This window comes from Equus quagga, chromosome 9, assembly GCF_021613505.1.
Source record: "Equus quagga isolate Etosha38 chromosome 9, UCLA_HA_Equagga_1.0, whole genome shotgun sequence".
Taxonomy (NCBI): Eukaryota; Metazoa; Chordata; class Mammalia; order Perissodactyla; family Equidae; genus Equus; species Equus quagga.
The window spans coordinates 57,053,129-57,079,630 of record NC_060275.1 but is presented as its reverse complement, the minus strand read 5'-3'; the positions used below and the strand labels follow the sequence as shown (position 1 = coordinate 57,079,630).

General features: G+C 40.5%; 1 protein-coding gene across 16 annotated transcripts in view; it reads right to left on the bottom strand.

Annotated features, from left to right (window-relative positions):
• Positions 1-26,502, bottom strand: part of LDLRAD4 (low density lipoprotein receptor class A domain containing 4) — a 430,085-nt gene that overhangs the window by 203,755 nt on the left and 199,828 nt on the right. The window lies entirely within an intron of this gene.

Genomic DNA, 26,502 nt, shown 5'->3' with positions numbered 1-26,502 from the left:
CTGAACATGGGATCCCAGAAATCTGTACAAACCAATATTTGAAAACGGAATTTATTTTTATAAGACTCTAAAATAAATTTGCAAACTTAACACAATACTATCAATTTAAGCAATTAAGGATAAAGGAAATTATACAATTACATACACATGGGCACATAAAATCTACATATATCTTACATTGAATGTCACCTTGCATTCTGACTATGAGCTTTCTCCTAAGAGCACCCACAGAAGCTGCCAAGATTTTCCCACTCAGTGGGCAGCTGGTAGAAAACCTCAGGAAAAGGGTCCCAGGACCCCCACTGATGCTGACTATCCCAGCCACCTCATTTCTCCTCAATTTTTTTCTGTCTAGAATATGAGTGGAAGGCCTAGAGCAAGTCCAAGGTCCTTTCCACTCTAAAATTCCATTATTCAAATGAAACTCTGGGCATCAGCACACTGAGGCCTCCTCCAGCTACACTAACAACACATGCAACTGCGAAGAAAGTAACCCCTTGCCTGTCGTAAAGAGACAGAACTTCCATCCTCAAAGTATTTCTGTGACCCAGTATGAAAGGGATATCACAATTCTCCATTTGTTCACATTCTCCTAAACGAGTAAAGAAAAAGAGACCAACCACAGCCCCTGACCTAGTTTAGAATAACATGTGAACACAACCCAAATGCACAACCACAAGTTCGTCACTGGCTGCACTGTCCAGGTTAAAATATCTGTGTGCTGAATGTGATCCAGGCCATGTGGTAGGAGTGTTGCTGAAGCCAAACTCTCTCTTCCCATAAGGTGGAAGGATTAAAATCCAGCTGTTTGAAATCATATTTATGAAGTGACTTTTTTTTAACTTAATGGAAAAAAGGGATGTCAAGGAAAGAATTTATCCTCCTTTCCAAAAGAAATACTGGAGTTCAGATTAATACCAAACATGAAAAGGACATCAGCCAAAAACAGGTACTCCTGATGTTGTTGAAATGGTAATTGGAAAAAAGGGAATACTAACCTAAATTGAATTAAACTTCAACTAAAAAATTAACCATTGCTGTGGTTTTAAAGGATCTCAGGTTAGACTACTATGTCCAAGTTCACGTGGAACATTAAACCAGCAGGGAAATGAAACCACCTCCACACTTTACTCATTTCAACTTGTTCAAGGGAGCCACAGTATAGAGTGACAAAATATTTTCAAGGAAATGAATTATGTGATTCATTCATTCATATAACCAATATTTTAGCCCCTTCTATGTTACATGCCAGGTATTGAGACATGAAAACATGGAGATGAAAAAGCAAGCCCTCTTCAAAGGGCCTACAATATAATAATTTTTTTAAATGTGAGCAGTGACTAATATATTGGCTAACTCCTTCCAAGATGTATTTTCCTTCTTTATATCATTCACATCTAGAGTGCTGCCCGGCAAGTAACAGGCACTTGGTGAATCATCTATTTGTTGAATAAATGAATGATCTAATCTGAGCCTCATAAGCACCCTGTGGACTAATTAGGGTAGATACTATTATTCCCATTTCACAGATGAGGAAATTAAGACTCAGAGATTAAGTGACTTGCCCATAATTAAACTGCTAATAAATGGCAAAATCCAGATAAGTGCCCAAATCCTCTGCCTCCTGTCTCAGGCTCTCCCCATCACTACCTCTGAGTTTCCAAATCTGCTTTCAAGAATGTGTAAGACTCATTTGTAACGAGGATGCCCACCTATGTAACAAAGTTGTCAAAAGAGTTTGTTTTCTTAAGTAGGCTTAACGTTACTCAGGATGCATGAACAAGGCTTGTGCTACCGATTTCCTTAGAAATCTCTTACTTCTTAGATAACAGAAATATTAACATCACCCCATTGAATTTCAAATTCATAAAATCCAAATCTTCTCAGTGGTAAGTCATTAGGTGAACATCAAACTAAAGGTCTCTCCATCACAGGGCAACTTGAATCAAAACAACTAGGTTGAAATTTTGAACCTATTGACTACTTCATGTGATATAGAAAATACTAGAAAATTGCTAAAGTGCTATTAAGTGTTAAAGATTAATGCTAAAGCTGGAATGAAACTGCAGACCAGAGTAAAACGTCTATCCAAGTTAACATAACTGGTGTTGATAGAGGCAGACTTCCAACTTGATCCTGACTCACCCTGCAAGGCCGTCTCCACCACACTTTGCTATCCAAAAGTCCAGTGGTTTTAGACATTAGGGGGTGGTCCTCTAACAAACAAATTATTGTGATATTTCAAACAAACTAAGAACCCTAGATGAGAGGCTCTAACCTTGCCTACATACTAGAATCACCTGGGCATCTTTCAACACTACTGATGCCTGAGCTCCAGCCCAGGCCACTGCTCTCACTGGCCCGAGGTGCAGCCTGGCAGTGAGGGTTTCTAGAGATCCTCAGAACGATTCTGATGGCAGCCAAGATGGAGAACCACTGCCCAGTGAGAAGTAGATAACTCATTTATATTAAGCCCTCTCTTTAGCTAACAGTATTTTATTGGAATGTTCAGTTGGTATTTGCTAATTGACTTTAAAAAACCACTAAAAATTAATCTCTTAAAATAGGCAGGTACTGTGATGATTCCTGGATATAAGGCCCAGTTGCTACAGCTTCTGTACTGTCAACAGGATATTTCAGGAACTTTGAGACCACGGGTGTGACCCCTAAGCTACATTTTGACACACTAGAACCAGGAAACGTCCTCAATGGAGAAAACGCAAGTCAGAGAAAGAAGACAGGAAAATAAAAACATACAGTTTCTTATTATATTTTGTATATTCTTTGCAGAACTTGTTGAGTATTTCTGCCAAGTCAGAAGCTGAAGGAAATCAGAGATTGTTAAACACTGGAAACATTCTGGCTACAAATTCATGGTGATTTCACATGTATAATATTGGAATGGAATACAAAATGAACAACTCAAAAACCAGTTTTTCCTTCAGGAGCTATAGATTTAATAAAAAATTTTGCAATATTTAACTCCTCTTCTTTAGAGTCAAGACTTATTAAATGAAGAAAATGGCAGTCCTTTCTGATTTACGAAAAAATTTCTAGAATCAGCAGTAGATCTTACAATCACTTTATATATTCTTAGTAATAAATTTGGGGTCTTCTTTAGTTTCTCTACATTCCTACATAAAGCTTCTAATGAATTTCAGTGACTTTGAATTGTCATAGATTCATAAAGTTCTAATGCTGAGAGGGCCCTAGAGACACAGTGGTCCAATCTCTCATGTCACAGATGAGGAAACAGTCCAAAGGGAATTCCTAATTTACTCAAAGTCAAAGAAGGAATTTCCAATAATGGAACATAAAACCCAGAATTTCTACCAAACTGCAGGAAAAAATCTTTTTGTCCTAAATCTCATTCTAATTATGCACAAAATAATATTAACCAGTTGGAGTATACCATTTGAGAGAGGATAAAGGAAAAGAATGATTAAGAGTAAGAGAATTTCTTAATATTTTGTTACCATTGGAAAAAAACAAGCAGTTTTAAGAACCCTGAAACCAAGAAAGAAATGAAATATCCTAAGGTGTTCTGTGAATTTCAAACTTTTATACAAAACAAAAAACTATATTAAAAAAATTTTAAGGACCAGTAGCTTAATAATTTGAATACTCTAAATCTAAACATGGACAGGGTTCAAAGATAAATGCTCAATCTTGATTTCTAGGAGAACAAATATGCATCTCAGAGACCAAAGTTAATCCACTTGGTAGAGTCAACATTATATTAGTTAAAAGGCAACAAAAAGTACTTGAAAGTTGCTAAGAGGGTAGATCTTAAATGTTCTCACCGCAAAAAAAGAAATAGTAATTAGGTAATGTGATGCAGGTGTTAGCTAACGGTATGGTGATCATCATTTTGCAACATATAAGTGTATCGAATCAACACATAGACCTTGAACTTACACAATGTTATATGTCAATTACATCTCAATAAAGCTGGAGGAAAAAAGGCAACAGAAAGTTGTTCTCAATTTTTCCTACACTGTTTTTAAGGCCTCAGTTTTCACAGATATGATCTCAGTCACAAAATAAGGACCTATGTACAGTATTACATCACAGCAATAAAATCAGCATTTTTTGTGAATTGGCTAAGTATTCTATGGTAGCTATTTCTGTTAAAATTCATGTAACAACATCGACTCATTCAGTTCACACTTTTATCATTCACAAACCTGAAAGTCGAGAGTGATTTTGGCTCCAACATTTCTGACAGTAAAATCTAGGACTTGTTCTCAGTAATGAGGGCTTTCTTAATGTACTTATATTGTGAATAAGAAAGAGATTAAATTTAGCCATTAGCAACCTATAAGTGAAGAAGTAACAGGTCTCTAAAATTAGTATAAATAATTTTACCATAACCAATGTAAGTTTAGTATAGAGATTACAATATTTTTATTGATTTATATATATATTGCCTACTCCACACTGCAAGGTACAAGATTACATATCATAAAAGTAAAGTTCAATAAAAATGAAAACAACCAGTAAAAGACAAAAACCATGAACCTAGAAAAGCAAGGGAACAAAGAAAAACTTTGTGACTGAAGAGAGTTCCAATAACTGAGCACTAAACCAAACTCCAAGCAAATGAGCTGCCACGGAGACAAGGAAACTAGAGGCAGGGTGGTGAGCCCTTGCTGGCCCGTAGTGGTAAGCATGCCAATTAATCAGAAACAGACTTTCTCCTGCTTCTAAGACTTAAGAGGGTGGCCGGCCTGGTGGTGCAGCAGTTAAGCGCTTCGATGGCCCGGGTTTTGCCGGTTCAGATCCCAGGTGTGGACACGGCACCGCTTGCAAGCCATGCTGTGGCAGACGTCCCACATATAAAGTAGAGGAAGATGGGCACGGATGTTAGCTCAGGGCCAGTCTTCCTCAGCAAAAAGAGGAGGATTGGCAGCAGATGTTAGCTCACGGCTAATCTTCCTCAAAAATAAAAAAGACTTAAGAGGATCTGTCACTCTTTTTATTAAAGGGTGCTATACAACAATATGGAGGCTACCTTAGATACCAATTTTATCAAAAAGGGAAAAGGACTCCCCATATTATTTCCTATATCAGCCTTCAGTGAGGTTGGAATACTGGAGTAATTTCTATAAAGGGAGCCAGAATTACAGCATCCAGAAAGTAAAGCTTTGAGAATCTTCAAAAATGAAAAGGTTAATCCTTAGGGCAATTCTTCTTAAATGTTAGCTTTTGAAAGCACGTGAATGGCATATGGATGATATATGTACATTCTCTTACAAAATTTTTCAATGCAAGGAATACATTTTGAGTAACCTGTAAGAGAATTAATACCTCACATATTATCAACATTGATCTCTTTGGAAATTTTGTATGTGTGTGCAAGGAAGATTGGCCTTAACGTCTGTTGCCAATCCTCCTCTTTTTTTTTTATTCTCAAGCCCCATTACATAGTTGTACATCCTAGTGGTAAGTCATTCTAGTTCTTCTATGTGGGATGCCACCACAGCACGGCTTGATGAACAGTGTGCAGGTCTATGCCTAGGATCTGAACCAGTGAACCCCGGGACGCCGAAGCAGAGCACGCAAACTTAACCACTTGACCATGAGGCTGGCCCCTCTCCCTGGAAATCTGAGGAAGAGATCTGCAGATGTTGCATGTTCCTCACCTAACATCACACAGAGATTTACATGGCATGCCGAGAGGTAAAAGTAAAGACAATGCATCTCTAACAACATTCTCCCCTCACTCAAAAACAGGGCTGACTTTCCTGATCATGAACTTGGAACAAAGGGGAATTTAATTTGAAGGTTTACATTCTGTATAATGAATTAAGTTATCCCACAAGCGTTTAATAAAAGTCATATCTTAAGTGGTGCTACTGAAACCATAGTTGTCCTTCAGAAAGATGAATCTGACATGATAAAAGGATATTAGCCCATATAATAAAATTAACATAGAAGAGCCTTCTACTGAAGATAGGAATAAGACTTTTTAACTCAATCCACTTGATGATGTGGCTTATCCTTCCCACTATGGTGCTGAAAAGATTATTTCAATGTTTCTGAAAGTCTCTGAGAATCATAAGTGAAAAGTGTGCTCTTAAAAATTCAAGGTACTTTCAGGCTTTAGACTTTTGGTTCTACAATTACCCTTTAGAGCAGCTTGAAAAAATTACCCAACTTTCATCAAAAAACCATCAGGCATTTTAAAAATGAGTAAAGTCCTTCAGGACTTGAACTGCCAAACAACACTATTTCTATGTTTAAGACCAATGAACGAATGAATTTCTTGCTGTGTTTTTCTAGATAGAAAACGTGATAAGTTATTCTTAATAACTTCTTAGAACAGTAATAAAAGCAAGCAGGTAAGAACCACCTTAAAACACTGAGGAACAAAAAACAACATATGCAACACACATGGGAAAATAGTTTGAAAGGATACTGACCAAAACATAGACAGTGGCCACCTCTGGGTGCTGCGGTCATTAGCAATTTCTCAGTTTCTTGTGAATTTTATGTATGATTTTATAATCAGGAAAAATACAAAGCCTATTTTAAGGGGAAAAATCTCTGTGAAAACCGCATGTTTTTAGAATTCTAAATCCATCACAATCCTAATTTTAAAGACGCTAATAAAGTATCTAATTCTCCATGGCATCATCCAAACAGAAATCCAGACACACAGCTCCAACCCCACAAGGATAAACATGATTTCAGTTACATTTCATTTCATGAAGTACATATTGAGCACCTACCATGGGTGGAGCAGTAGTAACAGTAGGGATACCATTTGGCAGTATCTTCCTGAGTAACTGTCTGAGGGTAGAGTAAGGGGATAGGAGGTCCACCAAGAGCTGGGGCCAGTCCTGTGGAGCCTTGTGGGCCACTGGACAGAAAGCTGCTTTGACTCCAAGTGAGACCTGAGGCATTAAAGGATTTTGAGTCCAAGGACTGATACTCTGACATTTAAAAAATTATTTTATTAGAGCACTGCGTGTGTGTGTGTGTGTGTGTGTGTGTGTGTGTGTGTGAAAGGTCCAGGTCAATCGGTTTATATAGAGGGAAAAAAAACACCCATGTAACCAGCACCATGATCAAAATATACAAAGGCACATGGGGTGGGGGTTGTGGGGGTGCGGGGAAGGTCCCTGGGGTGTTCTAACTTTCATTTTAACAGGATGCTACTGTCTGTGATGTTAAAATAAGACTTGGGGGGCCAGGTACCCAGTCATGGATGCCTTGCTGAGTACTGTTAATGGCTCTCAATCTGTAAGTTTTAAATGTATCTGAATGTCATGGTAACTGGGGACATTACTGAGCATTTAACATGTATTCATCAAGACTAACCTTACATAAAACCTTCTCATGACTTTGCTCCACTGAGTAAGCAGCATAAATCACAAAACTCAACAAGAGTTCTAAGTTGTCCACTAAAAGATGTCCTTTCCATATGCATTTGGGGTACACAGGTTATGAGGACCACACCTAACTGGCAGGACCACCATAAACACAGGTGTTTTACAACACAAACCTGGACCCCAGAGTGGGTACCACAGGGGTGAGAGGGCAGCATTTATCCTGGGGTATTGCTACCGCTGGGCCTCAGGGCTCTTTCTATCTAAGCTATTCATTCATCCAAGAGTCCTGCACTGCTCTGGACAAGGAGCACAGCCACAGGCACCAAAGAGAGAAGCAGATAGTCCATTGTCCTGAGATTCAGGAAACTGGGTTCTCTTCCAGCTCTCAAACTAAATACTGTGTTTATCTTCAGTAAAGATTAAGTTAAGCAAGAATCGTAACCTCTAGATTCATTACTGATAAATGAGATGCCAGTATTAAACCTTTCCTCTGGACAACCTAGGTGTTCCCCTTGAGGCCTCAGAGTCTGTGGTAGGAGATGGGATGGGGTAGGGTCAGCAAAGGAATACTGGCAGGTCCACTAAGATCTGCATACAGGTTAGGGTTTCCTCTGAGACTTCGTTGGAAAAAGGCATCCCCCAGCTAAAATATCTGAAAGCCACTGAATGTCTTCCATTCTAAAAGTCCTTTCAGTTCTTATAATCCACAATTCCATAAAATTTTAAGAATCTTTTTCAATTATTTTATTGAGGCCATAATGGTTTATAACATTGTGTAATTTCAGGTGTACATTATTATTTACCAGTTTCTGTATAGACTGCATAGTGCTCGCTATCAATAGTCTAATTTTCTTTCTCCAATCCATTAAGAAATTCTTCCAGCTTTACCTTCAAAATACATCCAGAAACTGGCCCCTTCTCACCGTCTCACTACAGTCACTCTAGTCCAAGCTGCCATCATCTCTCACCTAGATTACTTCAATAGTCTCCTAGCTAGTCTCCCATCTTCTCCTTGTGTCCTTCCCAGCACATTCTAGTCCCAAAAGGGCAGACAGAATGTTCCTGCAAAAATGGAAGCTATATCAGGTCTCTCCTCTGCTTAAAACTCTCAAATGGCTTCTATTTCACTCAGAGGGAACCCGAAGTCCTTATAATGAGCTCTGTACAACCCTCCCTGATTGGGCCCCTATCAACTCACTGACTTCCCCTCTCCCTCCCTTAGTTGGCTCTGGGTACAGTGGCTTCCTTGCTGTGCCCTGACCACACAGGACTCACCTATACTTGCTGTTCCTCTGCCTGGAACACACTTTCCCGGGGTACCTGCTTGGCTAACTCCCTCACTTTCGTCAAGGCTTCGCTCAAACGTCACCATCTCTGTGGGGTCTTCTCCAACTACTCTGCTTAAATTTAGACACCCCTCCCCCCATTACATTCCTCCCATACTCCTGGCCCTTCCTAACCTATTTTCCTGATTTATTTTTCTCCACAACTCTTATTTCCATCTAACATTATATCTAAATATATACATAATGTTTCTTGTCATTTTTTTCCCACTAGAACGTAACTACGTTTCCCAATAGAATATAAACTGTATAAGGGCGGGTAGGAATTTTTGTCAGCCTACTTTTACTGATGAATTCCCAGAGTCTGGAACACACCCTGTCATATAGTAAGCATTCAATAAATATCTGTTAAATAAATCAAGCAACAGAAGTAAAAGCTTGTCGCGAGGTTCTTATAGGAACCACAATTAACTACTGGTATCCCTTTGAGTGAAGAGAGCTTTCTCTAACTGAGCAAATATCCTCCCTAGGGAGAGAGAGAGACAGAGAAAGAGACGGAAAATGAGGTAGAAAAGAGCCAAACAGAAGGGAATACAACTCAAATCTACTATTAGCAAATTACATAAGATTTTTTAAGACAAGGAGCTGGTTAAAATTATTAGCCAAAATAGTTTAATTACCTGTGTTCTTCAGTAATGGAATCATTTCCTCTCTTGTCTTCAATGTCATAAATATTTAGGCTCTTTCCATCTGTCCCTTCTCAATCATCTGGCCTAATTCCTAAATCATAACGTCCTCTCTCAGTGGTAGTCCCCATGTGTTTTGGAAAGAAAGCCATTGTCTGGCTAAAGCATTGGACTGTTTATTTATGAAACAGCTAGCTCCTTCCCTCACAGCTTCCAGCACCTTGAGAACTGGATGTGGACACTCAGTTCTCCATGTGTCTTATTTTTTAATATTTGCAAACAAGCTCAGGAGCAAAGGAGTAAGGCAGATATTTACTGATTCATGGTGTTGCAGACCCAGTCTAGTTCTCACCTTGATCACAGCTAGTTATTTCTTCTTATTTGGGTAAAAACTGCCTCACTTCTTGCCTTGAGCCTCCCCTGGCTGTCTCCATGGTAGGTCCTCCAAATGTCACCCACCTGTTACGAAATTTCTCTTCTTGAAAACTTCTACCTTCTGAGACCTCCATAAAATCAAACCTTGCTGACCTCAAAAGTGCCACAGGGAGTTGGCTACATAAACTCCTGTGTTCCCTGTCTCCTTTAGCTAACACACACTGGAATTTCGAGATGGTATCTTTATACTTTTATAATGAATAGTAGGATGTTCCACTGCAGGGAGAATGTCCCCTGCCCTAAACAAGGAAGGTTTGTTACCCTTTTGTTTTGTCTTATTTCCCCTATTGGTTCCTTAGAGGTCCTTCTTTGTCCCTTCAAATAAACTTCCCTCTTTAGGCCTTATTCAGCCCTCCTGTCTCCCAGGATAAACTTACGGCCTCATATTCATGATGGTGCCATATCCAGCTGAGTCTCAAAGCTGCCTCACAACACACACAGTCCTAGAGATGCTCAGGGATGTTGGTAGACAGAGCTATCTCTTCATCTCTAGAGGAAGACCTTCAGATACTTAAAACAATGGCCTTTGGTTTCCACAAATAGTCAAATTTGAGGCAAGGGATGGATCAATGTGGGCAGAAAGCCACTGCCATGTACTCCCTCGAATGCCATACTTTAGAGAGAACAAAATTAGGGGGACCTTCTTGGTTCTCAGCAGGAGGCTCCCAGTGATCTAGGAGCAATTCTGCTTGGCCAGGAGAGATGTAGGAACCTCTAGCCCTGCAGTCCACTTCCATGCATGGTTACTGCTTTAGAGGAGAAAACGACCTATTTCTGACAACGTAGGCCAAGTTCCACAAGAAGACTTTTTCTTGTCCTGAACATGCTCGTTTCATAAAGAATTTCTTTACAGTACCATGGACCAATTAAAGATTACCTGAATTCTTTGTCTACCTCCCCAATAACCAAAAAGAGACTATTTCTGGTAACTTAAGAGACTTCAAACCAATGTGATTAATAATCAGGACCAGGGTCTTCCACCCTCCTCAGCGAAACATTGGTTGATAAAAGTCCTACCTTCTGAAATTAATAACTAATCTGTCTTTCTGCTCAGTCCTTCCCAAGGGCAAAACCCAGTTGGGAGCCTGTTCCATTTGTGTGATGTGACCTAATGACCCAGCACCTAGGATCTCTGGGCATCCTGTTGTTCTTGGTCATTTGTCCCCAAATCTCCTCCTGCTGATCACTCTGCTCCACAGACCGATGCTCAAGAAATCTTGTCTCCCTATCACAGACTAGAATCACTCTCAACCTTTGCCTGGCTTCCTTTCTGGCCCCCCTTCCGACAGAATGGGCCTCAAATGCCCTACTTTAAGGACTCATTCACCATTGTTGGAGCTGAGCCCAAATCAGCTGGACTGACAACCACAGTAGTATCCATGACTCCATAGTGTAGAGGTACATGATGAGAACAATTCATCCTCCCTAGGCCATCCACTCCAGTATGGAAAACTCATGTTTGTCCTCACTCCAGCCTTAACGCTCCTGCTGAAGCTAACCGCATTCTGTCTTGTTCTGTCCTTAATGGAGATAGAAGTAACTGGAGTAACCAAGCAAACAGAGATAGAAGTCTAGCTTAAATAACCATTCACATCCTCGAACATGGTTCTGAGGTTACTCTTTAACTTTCTCATCTCCAAACTCTAAATTTTTCAAATTTTCCCACATTACTAGAAGGAGTAAATACACTAAATGGACAGGAAATCAAGTTTATTTCTATTTCACAGCCAATATAGGAGTTTCTCTCAATACTATTTCTGTAAACAAATGTATAAAACAGCAATATTAATTGACATAAATAAGAGATGAATATGGCATAGAATCTGAGTCCTAAAACACGCAGTGAAAGCAAATTCATAAAAAAACACAAACCAAAGTAATTTTTCCTTACATTCAAGTATAACAAAGCATCCTATTTAAAAATGTAACATTCCCCATCCATGTCTAAGATTCCCTATCTATGTTCCTTGCTTTATTTTTTCTATAGCACTTAACATCTTTTAATAAGTCACATAACTAACTTTTTGTTTTGCTTTTTTATGTAGTGACCTCCAATCACTAGAATGTAAGTTCATCTAAATGTAGGGAATTTTAATGGAATTGTTTATTGTTACTTTCCTGAGGCCTAAAACAATATCTGGCATGTAATAGGTTCCCCCAAAATATTTGCTGAACGAAGGAAAGTTTTTTCCATCAAGTAAATTGTTATTTCTAAATCATAAATACCACATCATTTATCTAATTTAAATCCTCCAATAGGTTCCCATAAGCTTCAGAATATAGTCCATATTAGCTAGGCATATAAGACCCTCCCCCTCCTAATGTGGTCCTGACCATCTTTCCAACCTCATTTCCCATCCTCTCTACACATCACCCTGAAAACAACCAGACACAACAAAACACAAGGAGGTTCTCAGGCACACCCACGGCTTTCCTCATTGTGCCTTAATGCACACTATCTCTCCTGGCTGGAATGATTTTATCCCTCCCCACCCGCCTCTTACCTGACAAATGCCTACAACCTTTCAGGCAAAAAAAAAAAACCCTGCCATGTCAGTGAAGCCTTCCCCAACCTCTCCATTCCCATCCACAATTAAATACTGCTGCCTCTACGTTCCCATGGCAACCTGTGCATCCCTCCAGTATAGCACTTGTCACGTTACTGTCATTATTTGTCTATTTGTCTGTCTCGCCCACTGGCGAGACCTCTTGAGCCCAGAACACGTCACATCTTTGCATCCCCAGCATCTAGCACAGTAGGTGATTAATAATTGCTTTGACTTAAATTGAATCAAAAGCACTGGGGGGAGGTAAAGCGAGAAGTGCACTTGGGGTTCAATTTTGTTTCTTCCACCTGCAGCTGAAGTCTATGCTTTCATCACAGACTGTCCACACACTAAATACAAGCTAAACAGAAAGATGTAAAAGAAAGCAGTACATGCTTCACTCTACTGGTTTCACAATGAACCAGGAAGGTCCATTCGTCTTTGTTAATTCAAGCCATTAAAACTGTGTAAATCATACAAACTAGTATGCTTATCTCCTCTCCACTACATGTTCAAATTAGAAGCCAATAAACACTAGAAGACAATTTAAGTATATATGTTTTTCATACAGAGAGAAAATTATACATAGAAATAATAAAATGTCAATGATTACAGGTTTCCTATGAGACAAAGAACATATCAGAAGGAACCACATGAACAGGACTCTCTACAATTCTTCAAGTGCACACATGGGGAACAGTCACCAAGGATTTCTATAGATAAATGAAAACAATGAGTTAGTAATAAGAAATGCAGACTAGGCAGGAGGGAGGAGGACGAAAGGAGTGGTAGGGCACGTGTATGGTGATGGGTACTAATTAGTCTTTGGGTGGTGAGCATGATATAGTCTACACAGAAATTGAAATATAATGATGTACACTTGAAATTTATATAATGTTATAAACCAATGTTACTTCAATTTTAAAAAAAAGGTCACAATTTAATCTGGAACGAAAAAGAAATGCAGACAAAAAGAGTGACTGAATGTGAGTACCCATGGACTCAGCCTTCCTAGTTCCTGGAAGCAGCCAAAGTCACAACTCAATGGGAAATGTAGTAAATAGGGATTTTCCTAAGTCTCCTTAAAACCAGCAGCTTTTTTCCCTAAGGGCCAAAACTGATCAGAGTTCTAGACAAGTGGTGACTCACTATGATTACACCAATATTATGAGATAAAATAAAGGCTTCTGGACACCAACAGTATTACAGGCATTCACTTATCAATCCTCAATAACAGGTTAAGTTATGCTCAGCCAGTGAAAACTGCTGGGATTAACCATGGGACTCACTCAACTCCCCAGGCTGCTGCTAGTAACTGCAGCCATACTCCTTTCCCAGCGTCATCTTTTAACTCCTGTTTAGTGGAGATCATGTTACTAAGGTTGAGCTGCAAGCAGCTAGAGGCCACAAGCGGTGCACGAGCAAATTAAAAGGGAAATTCGAGCCTGTTACACCTCGGCAGTGGTAACTAACAACATACTCTTCTGGTACATGGCTTGTGGGGACAGAAAAAGAGGAAAAAGTAGGTATCTTACTAGAGACAAACCTGCAAGCATAATTTTTGTTTATTGCTCTTGTTTTTAACAAACATATTTGTAGCAGTATGCAGGGTCTCTCTTTACTTGCAAGTGGTAATTAGTAAGGCCTAATTATACTAGAGACAGAGAATATTTCTTTGGATACTGGAACTTGAAGGGCTAAAGCCCTTTTCCTGTCACCTTCTACAGTGTGAGCCCCATGGACCCAGTGTACTGAGCTATTTTTCGATAATATAAATGTTCAACGAATAAAGGAATAATAAAATAACGGAATGAATTAAGGAAATACATATTGGCAAAAAGTTGCCATTAATTCACTAATACTTAGACATGAATGGGCAACTTGTTAATCACAACAGAAATTAACATGTATTCACCCTACAATGAGCATCAAAAGTGTAAGTCAGCCATTGTGTTGGAACCAACTGGTTACCTTACTGCCTGGGTCCTAGATCAGAGATGTTTCAAGCTGTTTGTACAGGTGGAGGACACCAGTATAGGTGTAGTATGCACAAACCTGAGGCTGCAGGTACAGTGTGAGTTCATCTGCGCCCATGGTCTCCAGCCCCTCCCCACCAGTAGGCCTGCTTTGCCTGCAGCTGACACAGCTTGTGTAAATATCTGCATTTTTGCTTCCCCTACAGTGCCCAAGGTATCTTTCAATTCTATAAACAGCAATCAGGGAAACACCAGGGCGGACGGGGGCAGCCTCTCAGAAGAAGGTCTACAAAATGCAGGGAGGGAGAAATGAGAGGCAGCCGGCAGCAGGTGCTGCACCGTCTTCCGCCAAGGACAGACTCTGTCCTCAGTGCCCCAAGGCCAAGCAGAGACTCACAGAACCCTAAGAGCCCCACGTAGAAAGGAAGCTTGGATCAGGTGGAACGGACACTCGGGCTTCAAGGGGTAGCACTCACCCCTGGACACAAAGGCCTCTACAGGTTTCTCCACAGCCTTGGACAAGTTACAGCATCCCCACTCTTTAAGTTCCCCTCTAGACTAACCAAAATTAAAGCAGTCACCATCCAAACTTACTCTCACCAAACATCAGATGCCTTTAACTTTTACTTTCTTTAGCCCCATTGTTATTTATTCAATCATTTAGCATTCGGTCAAAACAACTACTATATGCCAGGTCCTGTAATAGGGGTTTTTTGCACATTATCATAGATGAGGAAGCTAAGCCTCAAAAAGCTTCAGAGAGCAGATGGTCACCTGAGGAAGAGCCAGGAAACAATCTTTCACATGCTCACTCTCCCCTGCTCTGGGCACTGAGCCCCCTTGGCCTACATGGAGCTGTGGTGTGTGGGTGGCAGGTGGAGGGGCAGGAAGAAGGGGCTCCTGTGGTAACAGTGGTGAGAGAGCTGCAGCATCTGCAGACCAGAGGAGAGTAGTGCAATGCCCAGGTTGGCTTCCTAAATTCTACACACCTTTTTCTCCTAATCCACTGCCTATCCCCAAGACACAAATCATCTGGAAATGCATCAAGAGGTACAAAAGTATCTTCACACACAGGCCCAGAAACACATGCACACAAACAACCTCACACACAGTAAGGGCCCAAAAGGCAACTTGAATATTCTATCCTGCACAGCTATCCCCTCTACAGAGACTTTAAAAAGTTAGTCTGTGGTACTAAATGCAGAAAGGTATTCTCTGCTCCTTTTAAGGTTCAATGATTATCTTTCCTAGCGACCCTGGTATGCTTTTCTGGTATAATGTGGAGGAAGGCTACTTTGGGGAGCTTCCCCATCCCATCAATGTACCTGGGGGGCTGCTCAGGTGAAAATATCCTCCTGACTTAAGTCTCTGCCAGGCTGCACTGAGTTCCTTGTACACTTGGGATGCAGAAGACTGAGGGGCCTTCCAGCACCAGCGAATGTAACTAATGTCTTCTATGGTGTCCAGACCATTCCAAAGTGAATATTCCGCAGGCATCCATTACCCACTGCAAAGCTCAGGAAGCGATGAGTCAGGGCTGACCAGGGACCACAGTGTTCTATAAGCCATGCAAGAAGGCTCCCAGTTGGTCTCCAAAGCCTAAACAATGTTTTACTTGGACGTCTCTAGCAGAATAAACGTTGGCGCTCAAATATGCTTTCATGAAGTTTATCTTCAATTAAGGCCTGTGTTCTGTACTTTTGTGAAGAATTAAGATGTTAAAAAGACATTCTGTGCTCTGTTGGCTGTGTCCCAAGAACCTCCCTCTTTAAAAAAGGTTCTGAATATTGTAGTTGTCACGTTTTCCATTATAAATCACACAGTATTGTAGCCACTTGTTAAGGGACAGTTGTTTCTCCTCTGAGGATGCATGCAGAATGGTAGAGATTCTGTTCTCATTCACCGCACTCAGACACATAATTTATGCAGGACTTTCAACAAGACCACCCAGCTGACGTCTGCATAAGTGGGGCCTGTGTGAACATGTACACAGGAGTGCATGTCCAGTCTTCTACCAGCCGAGAACACAGAATGTTAGGGTTGGAAGAAACCCTAGAAATGATGTAATCCAACTCTCTCATTTTAGAGATGAGAAATTACAGGTCCAAAGAAGAGGGGAGCTATAAGCAGGAAATAGAACCAGAGTGCCTGGGTTCAAGTCCTGGTGTGACCATTTATGACCTGTGTGACCTTAGGCAAGTTAACCAAGTTGGGGCACAGTTTGCATGCCTGTAAAATACAGACAACAGCATCTACCTCATGGGGATATTTTAAGGATGAAATTATATAATCTGTGTAAAGAAATTAAGAGTCCCAGATTTATAACATTAGATCTGAAACTAAGTTTGGTCAAATCATGATCCAAAACTTTGGCTTAATGACTTCAAAGCTAATTGCTTCCCTACTTGGATCATCACTTATATTGCACAATATGTTATAAAATGACACAAAGACTGAACATCAAAGAACATACATCTGTGTTATATATGTCTATATACAGAAGTCCTTGTCCCAAAACTTAGGTGGATTCCCAAATTCCATTATAGCATATAACTTCTCCCAGTAAAATGCAGTAAAGTGTAACTGAAAAATTTAAGGGACGCATTTAGACTCTTAATGATTCTATAAATATAGCCCTAAGGTAATTTATAAAGCTAATAAAATACATTCCATCTGAAGCATTTACTGCAAGTTTTTATTGCTGGTGACAAAAGTACGTGAAGTTTTTTATGTCATATAATCAAGCCACAAATGAATTCAATAATCTTTGTTTTCATTTACACAAAATTTCTATTTTCTGGTTTTGAGAACCAATTGTACAAAGAGTGTAAAGGTGGCAGAGTTGGGATGAAATCGCCTTGAGGGTGGGAGTTACGTGTGATGTGTGACAGGCTAGTACTTTATCTCTGGCACAATGCCTGGCTTATGAATAAATGCTTCTGAAACCAAACTATTGTCTGGCAGGCAGTGCCAGCAAACCATAGCTCAAAATGTGTGTTCATTAGCTGCTATTCAAAACTTTGAACTTGGCACAGCAAAGGTGATTTAGGTGTTTCAACATAAAAGGCACAAAAGCACAGGTTATTCAAAAGGTGACCATTTTAGACCTGAGGGCTGTCCATAGCGACAAGAGCCTGAAATGTAATAATAAAGAGCCAGAAGCCGTAAGAGATGAAGCTGAAGACAAAGAAAACATGAGAAGAGATCTGGGGCAGCGATGGGAGATGCAGTTTTAAGGGCCCCTCAGGCAGGAAGAATGATCTGGAAGAGGCCTGGCTCGGGCCAGGTCCAATGGAGTGAACCTTCACGTCCCTGATGGCAAGCCAGACAGGAGCACAGGGGCTGTGAGTCGCTAGAACCAGGTGAGGTTCCCACCGAGCTGACCCCTAAAGACAAGTGTCCAGGCAGGGGTGGCAGCCCTGGGACAGACCCAGTGCCCAGGAATAGGGGAGGGGAGCATGGAAGAGCCTGCTCCCAGCACCACAAGTACCCACCATGGCCAAGGCTCGGCTGGGAGGTGAAAGAGAGTAATAGGGAAAAGGCTAGAGAGGAAGAATGGGACTAGCCTGTGAGCATCTCAGGTGACAAGCAGGTGTTCCAGAGTTCAGTGCAGGCACAGAACTCCTAAACACCCCAGAATCCAAGCCTCCAGGACTATCAACACTTAAACAAAGGATGAGTGGAAGAACTGGGAAAGCCTTTCATTTCCAGGGCCTCACTTCCCCAGTGGATGAGTGTTATCTACCAACACAGACCTGCAGTCCAGTGGTATTAGGATTTGGCATGTTGTAAAACATATAGTAAAGCAGGTAGATAAAAGGAAATGCACAAAAAATTGCCTATAATAAATTAATTGAGCAAAAAGAATCCTGACATCACCAGGCCACTGTAATGGGGGCATGAATTCATGTAATTTGAAATAGAGAAACTATTGAATCATCAAATTATTTGCAAATAAAGTGATGTGTAGGTCATCGCACTAAAGCAGAAAAAATTATTTGGTTTTCTTTAGCACCTTACTTTTGCACTGAACTTTTGTACAAAGCTCGTGAATTATATAAGGCGGTAAAAGAGAATGAATCGATTTATACAAATATATTTCTTAAAATACTTTTTCTAATTTTCAGTACTTGGTCAGATCTTGGCCTGGTCTATCTCTACCACACTGAGATGTGAACTATGGAATCTCAAGCTATAAGCCATTCCCCATTCAGAACTATCTGCCCTCATTTTTCTAGTGTAATAATTGATTTCAGAGGCAGTATAGCACGGTGGTTAAGAGTGGATACTGCTGTCAGAGTATCTGGGGATTTGAAGCATTGCTCTACTATTTACCAGCTATGCAACACTGGAAGTCACTTAACCTCTCTCTCTCTGTCCTCCAGTTCCCTTAGCTATAAAAAGGAGACAGAAAGAAAACCTATCTCATAAGGTTGCTATGAGAATTAACTCAAATAACATAAACAGAAAGCACCAAGAATGGTGTGTAGCATAGAGAGGACCACGTAAGTGTATGCTATGATTATTAATGACACCTTCTATTCTAACAAATTTGTTTTTTTTTCCTTTATTATAAATCTTGTGTTGTTCATATTTTTTCACCAATAGCATCCAGGATAGCTTTTTTTGCTATAGGAAGTAATTTTTTTGCAAATAGAAAACAAAATTTTGCTGAATAAATGAGTGAATGAATGAATTCCTATTTCACTACATATAGGTCCAAAAGTTTTAAGGCACTAGCATCATACCAAGAAACACAGATATCTGAAGTAGGCACAGACCTTTTCACGAGCCACTATATAATTAACACAATGGTTCTTTGATGAAGTCTGTTTTCACTATTTATCACTACAGCAGCATGTGATAATGAGCCCTGCTGACCTAATGCATCAATAAGATAAAGGACCTATGAGTGAAGGTGGAGCCACAAACCACTAAACACAAAGTTACTGTTATTGTTGGAAAGAAAACTGGAAACAAAACCAGTTCAAAAGGTGATGGTGTTGGGATGATCCTATTCACACAACTTGAAAAACAACAAGAACATGAAGAGACCCAGGGCTGCTGCATGTTCTGGCTGGTGAACACAGCAATCACGATCACTCACATTCGTAACTGGGCAACGGACTTCAGAAGCATTATCTCATTAAGATTCACAACAAACCCACAAGAGATATTACTGGGCACGACTGGGCCCACTTTCCCAAGGGTAAACTGAGGATGACATTTTGCCACAGTTCAGAACAGCTAATGTGTGGCAGAGTACAGACTCACACACAGGGGTTAGGACTCCAGTTTCCAGTATCAGCTCTGCTAAAAAAAGAAATCTTTCCTTCAATCCAGCAGCTTCCATTATCACAAAGAATCAAGCCCCCCACCAGCCCCAGGTTGTTACTGAAGATCTGGTTGACCCTCCCTTCAGCCCCCTGACTTGAAGTCACTGAGTTGACTAACAGCCAATGTAGAGCCCAGAACCAAAGGTCTCCACAGTGGGCAAAGCACCACGGAGATGAGGTTAGGAGCCAAACACAGCCCTATCCACCCACCCTTCCATCCTGGAAGGATCTCCGCTGGGACTCAAATGCAGCTTCAGGAAGGACTGACTTGGGGCAGAAAGCACCCCCTCCAGGCAGACAAGGCTGCCCACCCACACTGCTGATTGATGGTACAGCAGATAAGGCAGCCAGGAGTCCCTGTCTCTAGACCACAGCCTTGGAGAATTGAAATTTAGTGGGAAAGATGATACCGTGTACTCCAAAGGGTTGCCAAGACCTGTCCCGGGGAGGCCGGGGCGGGGCAGGTGAGGTTTGTCCCTCTGCTAAGTCCACTTCAAGTATAAAGCCCTGGGGCTGTTTCAAAAACAAATCAGGTCCCATCAGTACTCGACATACCTCGCAGCCCCAGGAGCATGACCAGCTCCCTCAGACAGTCTTGACCACAAAGGAGACACAGCTGCTCCCCAATCAGATGTCCTGAGTTCAGAAAGCACCCATACCTCATCCTCAGTGGAGTAGCATCAGGACCTCCCCTGCTGCTCTCCAGAAAGTCTAATCAACAACTGAGGCACATCACATGCTGCAGATAGACATGCACAAACCCCATTTGTTGGGAAGGATAATTATCTGGAGAAAGGTCATTCCTCTAGTCTATTACCCATCTTAATTAACAAACGCAAATGACAGATCTTTTTCAGGGCAGAACAGACTGTGTGTTTTGGAAATATGAATAGTCTCTCAGCTGAGAGTAAATCAGCATTTCTGGGACCAAAGATCCTATGTTGTACTCTTACAGAGACCTCCATGCAAGGGAAGACCCCAAACATCTCCTCTCTAGTTTGAACTACAGGTGAATCTCAATTATCTACGGTCATGGGTGAAAACAGTAGTAATGGTGATTCTCCAAAGAACTGTTCACATAGGCTTCACCAGGAGGTTTTGTACTTCATTGTGCTTAAAGATGAGCCTGGTGTTCAGAGAGTCTACTTCACGGCAAATAATGAAGCCACCCTAAGAAGCGCTACACTGTCAAAGGGCTGGGGGTTGTGTGGGCTCCCTCCTGCTCTGAACTTCCCGACACTTCAAGCTGAAGAAGGTGCAGTTTGAAAGCCAGCCTCCTGGTTCACTATTCCTGGCCTGAGAAGATGAGGTCTTTTGATGTAAAGGACCTCCTGCTAGGCTGCAGTAAACACAGAAAAGTAAGAAAGTAAGAAAGAAATGGCGAGTTGCATCAATGGGGAACTTTATCATATTCTCCAGTTCACCACATCATTATAAAATTGAAACACAATTTCTGTCTTTAAATCCAAATTCCACAGCCTGATATCGAAAGCACTCCGGGATCTGAGTCCTGCATGCCCTCTGGCCTCTAAATGACAATGACAATCATGATGCTGACTGTACAAGGCACTAAACTGCGCACTGTACATGCACTGCTCCATTTAATCCAATGAGGTAGGTATCAATAATCCCACCCTACAAGGATGAAACAGGCTCCAAGAAATGGTAGAAATGACTGTTTCTCAAGTCTGCTTAGCTCCAAAGCCCACCTGTTTGTCCTTTCAACCAAGAGACCCACTTTCTAACAGCAGGCATTATGACTTGTTCATCTTTGTATTTCTTTTGTGCCTAGCACAAAACTAGGCACAAGGTAGGCCTCCAATACGTATTTGTAGAACAAAGGGTAGCTGACCATTCAGTTCATCTATGGTTTGAGAAAGTATGTCCAGAATACCACCAGAGAGAACGTCATCCATTTATTTAATTGCCACAAACAAGGAAACCTTGGATGTGGTTAGAAATGCTAACTCTCTTTTTATAACTACTGTTTTCCCCAAGGATTTCATGTGCCAATTGTATTGTTTCATATAAAGAAGACTAAAAATTTCTTTGGAAAAACTTATTAAGTAATGCAAATTATTACACAACAACCTCAATAAACCCTAGACATCCAGTAAAATTTTCTGACTGAATGATGGACTAGAATTCTCTGATTTCTAAAGATCTAATTTCTGTACTCAAGCAGAGGCACTATCACTTTTCCCAAATCACATTCCACCATGCTATTTTCTGTAAAAGATATTGTTCTTGGAAAATTACAACAAGCACCCGGTCACAGGCCTGAGGCCTCAAGTGCTCACATTAGAGACAGGGTTAAAAGGAGAAATTCAGTTTACAGAAAACTTGATGCAGATTTAAAATATACTGTGATACAAACTTTTGCATAAGCATACATTTACTTTGTCCAAATTTTCCATCAGCTTAAACACATAATTGCTGGACATTATGAACAGCCAATCAATTGCATTTCAGTGAGTAGCAGACATTTACAATTCTCTTTTCCTGCCCAGCACTGAAACTTTTTGTTTAGGGAATTCCCTACTTAAAGGTTCTGTGGGAAGTGGAGCTCCTTCACAACAGAAAATGCAAATACAAATACAGCCCAGGGCTCCAGCCTCCCTTGCAGCCAGGGTGCAGTCATGTGACCTTAGCTCCAACAACCCAACGCACCGTTCTGGGCTTCACCTAGACTTCACACCTGTGGTGTGAGCTAGTGGTGTGAGACAGAAGGGTCAAAAGGAGCCCTTCCTGCTGGTTTCTGTTGCTTGCATTCTGCCCTGTCACATACGCCACTTTCACCATGTGCCAGAAGAAGGAAGCAGCACTTCCAGGAAGTCAAGGAGAAGAATCACTAACAGTCTTCTTTTGAATAGCTCAGTCCATAGATGGTAAAAACGTGAGAGTCTGAGAGTAAAGTGATCAACTATATTTCATGTGCAAATCAGTACATTAAGTGCTCAGTTCATTTGGGCATTTACTGAGCACAGAGTAGCTGCCAGATTGCTATTCCACACACCAGGGTTACAAAAACAAGGAAGACCAAATCCATGCACTCAAAGAACTCATAATCTAGAGGTGGAAGAAAATCATCTTCTCACAACCATAATTACCTAATTAGCTGTCTGCCTGCCCTGGTAAAATGGAGGACCATAAAATCAGGCACCTTGTCTTTCCTTTGCTTCTGTCTCTCCAGTTCCACAAGTTCCCAGCCCATAACAGGCAATTGGATGAATGGATGAGTAAATAATTGAATGAACTGAGTTCATTCAAACAGAAACGCTATGGTAAATCTTGTAACAGAGAAATCTAGAGTCCTGCAGTCAGAAAAGATTTCACAAAGGAAATACTTGCTAACCTAAGTCCCGAAGATAAACAGGAATTTCTCAGAGAGAGAAGAAAAGTGAGCATGCTCTAACAGCAGGAAACAAATGAGCAGAGGCTGAGCATAAAGAATACGCCAGGCCCTGGGAATAGCAGGCTGTGTGATAGGGCCGGCATGGAGAGTATGCATGGGGAAGGGGCGGACAGTGTAGTAACTGAGGGAAAGTCACTGAGCTGACTGCTGTCAAGGAGTTAGGGGGCTACCCTGAGCAAACACCAATTTAAGAACTTGGTGCAGACTACTGGTAGAGTCTCGCAATGGCAATTTCAACAAAAACATCCTATTTCCAGGCTTACAACAGTACAGAAATGCAAATGATCACGCATGACTATATAAACAATAGCAAAATTGAATGTTTATTAAAAGGGTATATATATCTGTAATGGATTTTTTAAACTTATTTTGAGATAATTTTAGACTTACAGAAGAGATGCAAAAATACAACAGAGTTCCTATACACCCTTAATCTCACTTCCTTTAGTGTTATAATCTGGCAACTACAGGACAATTATCAAAACTAAGAAAGTAATATTGGCATAATACTATTAACTACAGACATTATCTGGATTTCACCAGTTTTTCTCAATAATGTCCTCTTTTCTGTTCCAGGATCCAACATGGGAGCCCAGGTTGCATTTAGTTGTCCTGTCTCCTTAGTCTCCTCCATCTGTGACAGGTCCTCAACCTTTCCTCATCTTTTAGGATCTTGACACTTTTGAAACGTATTGGTCAGGTATTTTGTAAAACGTTCTTTGACTTGATTTGTGTGATGTTCTATCATGATCAAACTAAGATTATGCATTACAGTGAAGAATACCACAGAGGTGATGTTCCCTTCTCACTGCATCATATCCAAAGGTACAAAATATGGATATATTTATTACTGCTGATGTTGACCTTGAGCACCTGATGTCTGCCAGTTTTTTTCACTGTCATTTTTTATTTGTAACTAATAAATATTTATCTTGAGGGAGATACTTTAAGACTACTCAAATATCCTTTTTCTTCGTAACTTTCACTGACTAATTTTAGCACCTATTAATAGATCTTACCTATAGCAATTATGACTATGGTATTCTAATGGTGAATTTCTATTTTCCTCTTTTCTTCTACATGTATCAACTCAAATTCTCTATGGGAAAATTGTTCCTTCTCTTCCATCCATAATGCTTTTTATTCTTGTGAACTGTTCCTAATGCAAGAATGAAATGGTACATTAAGAGGAATTAATCTAGGGGACGCCCATGTTGCAATACGTAATGCATAACTTGCAAATATTCTAGTACTAAATGACAAAATACAGGTTGCAGATAGAGAGGTTTAAGAACATAAGTTCCACATAAGATATAATAGGCTAATAGTTTGACTGACCAGTAGCTTCAAGTCTTCCTATGTGTACTAGCAATAAATAAGAGGGAAGGTTACTTAATAATCCATAACACGGTAACCCCAAATGGTACAGTGTAAAATCACCTATAGTCAAGGACAGACTCCCCAGAGGGCAATTAAGCATTTTAAACAGTATCCCCAGGGGGACCTCATATACATTCCCCTTCTCTGAGGAGCAAAGGCAAAGGCCTTGCCCTCCTGGGCTCCACTCAATCACCCAGTATCAGGGGGCATGTCTTGTCTGCATTATGAAGGCTGCCCAGTGACTTCCCTAGTGAAAGAACATGGTGTAATTATTTCTTGTAAGAAAGGTAAAGCTGGAAACAGGCAGAATCTAGTTCATTAAGGGCAAACCTACTTGGGGGTTAGGGTGGGACTATGGCACAAAGGCAAGATCTTCACTCTGTGCACACAAAGACGAATATAGTAATCACTTGCTGTAAAGTGATTTTAAGCTAATTTCCATTGCTCAAACATGTAACTCATATTTACAGTAAAAGATTTATAAAACCTAGACAAACTAAAAACAAAAGAAGGAAGAGAATGAGAAGAAAGACAAAAGGAAAAGAGAAAAAGGGGATTAAGAGAAAAAAGAAAAAAATGCATCCTAACATCATGAACCAGAAGAAAGCACTGTTAATAACTTGTGTATCTTCTACTGGCCATTTTTTTCTTTGCATTTTTTTTTTTTTACAAAAATGGGCTTATACTTTATGTTCTCTATTTCTCTTAACATTCTATACTTAATTGAGTCAAAGGCGATAGTAATTGTAAGACATTACTTTATGTGTCAATAAGAAAGAGAAAATACAAGCAATTTTAATTTTAAGATGTGATCATATCCCAGTTTTGGAGATGTGGCAGTTGGGGGGGGGGGGGAAGGGTGCAGAGATATGCTGCAAATTGACTAATTACAATTTCTTAAATACTTTCTATGTTATTAAAAACGCCTTCCAAGCATTATTTTAATGGCTGTATACTGTCCTATACACTGCCAAATTACCTCCAGAAAAATTCATTCATTCACATAGTTACTCAATATTTATTGAGCACCTACTTTGTGCTGAGTGCTAGAGGTAGAATAACTAGCACAATGAAATGGAGTCCTTGCCTTCAGGAACTTGGAGAGACAAACAGTAGTAAAAGAAAAAACACATAGATATATCATTAGAAACTATGATAAGGGTGTCAAGAAAAGGTCTGTGAGGCACAGATAGGCAGTCCACTGTCCTGTCCACACCCAGGGTACCCTTCTTGGACAGTGGCCAGGCACACTCCTATCATTTGGCCAGAGACTGGTTCTCCGAGCTCTGAATGGCCATCTCCACCAAAGGAGGTCAAAACCTTGAACAGAGAGCCCTGGCACAGGTCCTCCCTCCAGCAACATTGGTACAGATCAGAAGAGTCAGGTTACATATGAAAGTGACTGGAGGGGAGACACCCTGTCTTGCTCATCTTTACATCCAATCACAGTGTTAATGCAATGCCTCAGCACTGTAGGAGTTATATAAATGCTGGGTAAAAATTCTTCATGATAATCACACCATCCCTCAATTAATCCATTGTTATAATGAGGAGAAAATGGCATTTTCCTATAAGCTAAATTATTTGTATGTCTCTAAAAAAAAATCAAATTAGCGAAGCTGTAGAATCACATTCAGACTGGCCTTTATGAATGAAGCACCCAGAGTTAAGCACGTGATGTCAAGTAGTAAAGCAAGTAATATGTGCATTTAAAACAAGCATAACAAAAGTCTTCCAAGTTCTTCACTCTCTCGCACTTACCCCCAGATTATCCAAAACATTCTGCAAAGGGAAAACAATCAGAAGAAAATCTTAAAATCCATATCACCACGTGCATTTGTTTATTATTCTATTCCACAGTACCTCAGACCATGTTAAATTTATGGGACACATGAAAGAGCACAGGCCAACAGTGCTGGCCTTAAACTGCCATTAATAAACAGTCATTTTATTTTACTGCTGAATCAGTGTCTTGGCTCCAAAGGTCAAGGACTCAAATCCACCTTCAATTGCCACACCACCCGATCCTTAGCACCCTGACAATCGTATTTCACCTCACGGACAGTTGGCCTCTGGAGGACACACACTTCACCCTGTAAGCGTGTGGA